At 36.3% G+C, this 4,807-nt stretch overlaps 1 protein-coding gene across 1 annotated transcript in view; it reads right to left on the bottom strand.

Annotated features, from left to right (window-relative positions):
* The window catches only part of LOC122633046 (mucin-17-like), a 44,798-nt gene extending 41,200 nt beyond the window's left edge, over positions 1–3,598 (bottom strand). Inside the window, exon 1 of the mRNA XM_043820523.1 lies at positions 3,202–3,598. The gene's annotated coding sequence lies outside the window, so the exon portion shown is untranslated. The remainder of the gene's footprint in view (positions 1–3,201) is intronic.
* Between the last annotated feature and the right edge of the window lie 1,209 nt (positions 3,599–4,807).

Below are 4,807 nucleotides of genomic sequence, written 5' to 3'. Positions count from 1 at the left end.
GTCTCTCTCGACGTTCTCCCGCAGGTGCAAGCAAAATCGAACGGCTGGCGCGGAGGCTGCGCGCTTACGCGTTTACCTGGACCACGCCGATGCCCGAATTTATGCGTTTAAATTAGCTACTATGGCGATTCGATTTTTCACCTGCTCATGTGGGATCAAGTAAAAAGAAAAGAAAAATGAATAAAAAAAAAAAAAAAAAGAAAAGGAAAGAAAAGTAAAAGGGCAGGGATAGGGAAACGAGTTTGGTGAGCACTCTTTTTTTAACCCACTATATAATGTCACTTAACTTCGAAGACATATGCGCGTTTAATATTCGTATAAGGTGTTTGTATCTTCTCGTTTTTTCTTTTTTTTTTTTTCTTTCTTGAGGGGAGAGGCTATTTTATCTTTTTTCTTATTTGCGAAAAATTTCTTTTTTTAACGCACGGTATAATCATTGTTTTATCACAAGTTTCGTATTATAGGATATATGTATGTGTATATATTTCTTTAGTTAGGTATTTATTTATTTATTTAAACGCGAAAATAAATCTCGTTATAAAAGACTAAATCTTATCGATTTATATGGATTCTTTATTATTTCTTTTTTTTTCTCTCTCTCTCTCTCTCTCTCTCTCTTTTTTTTAGATCGTCGAAGAAACGAAATCTCGATGTAACGAATTTGAAATCATTTTTTTCTAACAAAGTAAAATTATATACTATGATTTTCTAGTGAATTTTTCTCTTCCTTTCCTTTGGTTTTTTTTTTTCCTTTTTTCTTAATAATTTCTTTCCGCCGCGATTATGGAGAGAAAAAAGAGAGAGAGAGAGAGAGAGAGAGAAAGAGAGAGGGGGAGAAAAAGATCGAGAACGGCGATTATCTCTCTTAACGTTCAAAGCAAAGCCTATTTTCACAGAACCGCGATTACAGTCGTAGGGAAGTTTATGGAGGTAATCTAATCGTAGCTTGTTTTACGTACATACACACAGATATGTTCGACTTTCAATCGTATCGACGAAATCGTAAAGAAAAAACAATAATTTTCGTGGAATATTTCCAGAAGTCCCACTCTCCTATTATAAGACAATGGAAAGTTTTCTCTAAACAAAGATAGTTAGGTAGAAAGAAATCTTCCAAAAAGAAAAAGAGAGACAATAATATATGTACGTATTCAAGTGTCGTTTCAAATCCATTTAAAGCCGAAGAAAATTTGTTCAACGTGAATGTTAATTCTTCATTGTGACGAAATTGAAACGAAATTGAAAAGTTAGGAGAAAGGGGAGAGAGGATGAAATAAATAAATAAATAAATAAAATAAAGAAAAAGAAGAAGAAGAAGAGAAGAGAGAAAAAAGAAGGATAAAAATACATTGAAATTATTAGATAGAGAAGAAAGAGAAATGATCGTGAACGTTGGTTGGTTGGTTGGCCTGACCAAGCAAAGGAATTTTCATCGTGCAGAGAAGGCTTTCTCCTCGCTTGAACAACAATTGCTTCCGTAGAAGTCTTGACCAAACGTTTTTAAATGCATGGCAGGTAGAGAAGACTGCTATGCAAAATCGGAACAAATAAGAAATAAAAGGAAACAGAGAGAGAAAGAGGGGGGGGGGAGAGAGAGAGAGAGAGAGAGAGAAACGGTAAGATAGGTAGGTAGGTAGGTAGGTAGGTTGGTAGGTAGGTAGGTTGGTAGGTAGAAGCTGGGTAGGGTGGGTAGGTGGGTAGGTAGTCAAGCAGAAGGTTAGCAAGCTTGCTGTGGCCACGCTATGAGCTCTCGTTCAACCAACCGAACCTTCTTCTACCGCTTCTTCTTCTTCTTCTTCTTTTTTTTGCTCTCTTTACAATGGTACAGAACGATAGCACAAAGAGGGTTTGCATATTTCAAACTCTGGATCTAATCTTTACCTTGCTAACCTCTCATATCAAACTATAACTGGTTTGGATATTTCTCATTATATTTTTCATTCATCTCTTTGGATGTAATTAATATATTACCTATATGAGGATCTAATTAATCTTTTATAATCAGTTTTTTTTTCTTCTTAAATGAATTGTATTGAATTCGTAAGATATATTGAGAACTGTCCGTGATATTGTTAAAAATTGACTTTTCTTTCTTTGTGTTCTTTTTCTTTTCTTTTCTTTTTTTTTTTTTTTTTTTTATTAATGGAATAATCGATCGTAATTTCATCGATAGAATTAGTTTTAATCATTTTTAATCGAATGGGAAACGTTATTCAATTTATTGTTTATATTCTTCCAGTTTTCACAATGCGATATTTCGCAAACTTTAATTTTCCCTTCTGCTCCTCTCGACTCGACCAAAAAAGAAAGAAGAAAGAAAGATCGATCGATTTAAAAGTGATCGAACGAATCCCGTTTCGGTTCTTTTTCGTGAGATCGAACGACGGTTGAGGTCCAGGGAACGCGGTGGTTGAACCATATACCATAAAAGGAAAGAGGAAGAGAGAAATCAAGATGGCGTAACCGACTTGCACCCTACGAGTAAGTTTCGAAGGATAAATTTCGGCCAATGAAAAAACGTTCGTACTTATCGTTCGAAAGAAAATCAATCTTGATGGAGAAGTTAAAAAATAATTTAAAAAAAAAAAAAAAAGAAAGAAAGAAAGGAAGAAAGACAAGAAAGAAAAGGAAGAAAGGAAAAAAGAAAAAGAGAAGAGATGGGAAAGAAAGGAAAGAGACAAACAGACAGACAGACGGATAGACAGAGAGAGGAGGAGGAGGAGGAGAGAGAGAGAGAGAGAGAGAGAGAGAGAGAGAGAGAGAGAAAAGGAGAATCGTTTTCAGAGGATTAGAAAAAGAGAAGAGAAAGAAGGGTAAGCTCCGGAGCTCGATGAAAAAGCTCACGGTCCCGCGCGCAGTCCGCTATATCGATCGCTGCGCTACCCATTTTCAAAATGGCGCGAGGTGCACCGACTTGCTCGTCAAGATTGCTGAACTCTAAAATTTTACTTCTAAAAAAAAAAAGAAAGAAAAAAAAACAAAAAAAAAAGAAACCCATTCCTACGACGAGTACATTATCACTTCTAAAAAGCTAAAAGCGAAGAGGAACGTGAGTCGAAGAATTTTTCTGAGGAAACAACACCTCGACTAAATTCAAAAAATTCTTCCTTCCTTCCTTTCTTTCTTTCTTTCTTCCTTTCTTCCTTTCCTTCCTTCCTTCCTTCTTTCTTTCTTTCTTTCTTCTTCTTTTTTTTTACTCACCTCGAATGTTGGATCGTACTTAAAACGATTTCTCCCGAATTTGAAGCTCCTTAAGAAGACTTAAGAATCTTCGAAGGAAGAGGACGAGTTAATTTTTTTTTTCTTTTCTTTTCTTTCCTTTCCTTTCCTTTCCTCTCCTTTTTCCCCTCCTCAAAAAACGAACGTTACACTGAATCAGCACGAACTCCAAAGTTATTTTGTGGTTAATTTTTTGTTTTGTTTTGTTTATCTGTTTATCACTACCGTGAACGTTGCAAAAACGACTTGCAACGTATCGATGATCGAACGAGGAAGAAGAAGACACGGGGCGTTGACTTTTCGTTACTAAAACTCGACGATATTATTTCGCACAATAATTATTATAATGATCCATATATATGTATATATATATATGTGTGTGTGTATGTATGTATGTATGTATGTATATGTACTTGTTTATATGTATATATGTATATATATATATATTCTTATATACCTATAACTCTACGCGTGTAAATATTAATATACAAAGAAAAGTTATAAAAGAAATCGTAAACGCGTGCGGATTATTTTCACGATATGAGAAAAAAAACTGAGCCTTCTTAGCGGGAGCGCGTTCGCGAACTCATCCACTTTGCTCGGTAACGCGCGACCGACTGCCGAGGAGGACTTGTGAGAAGAGCGGTGCGGATTGGAGGGGATAGAACGGAGTAAAGGGAGGGGATAGAGAAGATAAAGGGAGGGGGAAGGGGAGGCGCGGCCGGCGTCCCTAGGTCTGTTCGTCTAGCCGACTCGACTGTGCGGTGGCAGTGTGGCGCTGCACGGTGCGGTGCGGTGCGGTGCGGTGCGGTGCGGTACGGTGTGGTGCGGTGCGTTTACGTCGCTCGTTCACTCACTGTACTCTCGACTGTTGCTCCATGCCACCGTACTATCACCTTCTGTCTATTTCTTTCTCTATCATTATTTGTTCATCTCCGTTTTTGTTTCTCATCTCTCTCTTTCCTGTTTTTTCTTTTTTTCTTTAATTTTTCACGGAACTTTTTACGAGGATGTGTTTCTTCTTTTTAATTTGTTTTTCTTTTTTCTTTCTTTCTCTCTCTCTCTCTCTCTCTCTCTCTTTTTTTAATCTCAACCAAGAGTGAAAAAACTTCGTGCACGTTTTAATCGATGAAAAATATTTTTTATTGTACGTAGATCGATTTGTTTAAAATTATTTTTCTCTCTCTCTTTTTCTTTGTTATAAATGAAAAGAAAGGATGAAAAAGAGGCTGTCGAGAAACGTATGCGTCGCTCCACGGATGAAGAAAGAATGAGGGATCTGCGAGGGCGAGAGGGAAGGGGAGCGAGACGCCTCTCAGGGCCGTATACTTCCAGTACGGTGTCACTTATAACCTCATTATTATTTTCCTTCATTCTTTTTTTTTTTATTAATTTCTTCATTGAAGTTTTTGCTAACATTTATTATAGAAAACTAGAACGCTTGATCATTATTCATTTTCCTTCTAACAGGACGAAGACAACGACAAGTCCATTCTTTTATATTTACATTGTTTTTGACTAAGTGTTATTATATCTCTCTTTTTTTTTTTTTTTAACGAACTAAAAATGATTGTAATTTTTTTTTAGT

The sequence above is a fragment of the Vespula pensylvanica genome, chromosome 11 (genome assembly GCF_014466175.1).
Source record: "Vespula pensylvanica isolate Volc-1 chromosome 11, ASM1446617v1, whole genome shotgun sequence".
NCBI classification, from domain to species: Eukaryota; Metazoa; Arthropoda; class Insecta; order Hymenoptera; family Vespidae; genus Vespula; species Vespula pensylvanica.
Note: the sequence above shows the minus strand (reverse complement) of the source record. Positions and strands in the feature narration are given on the sequence as shown.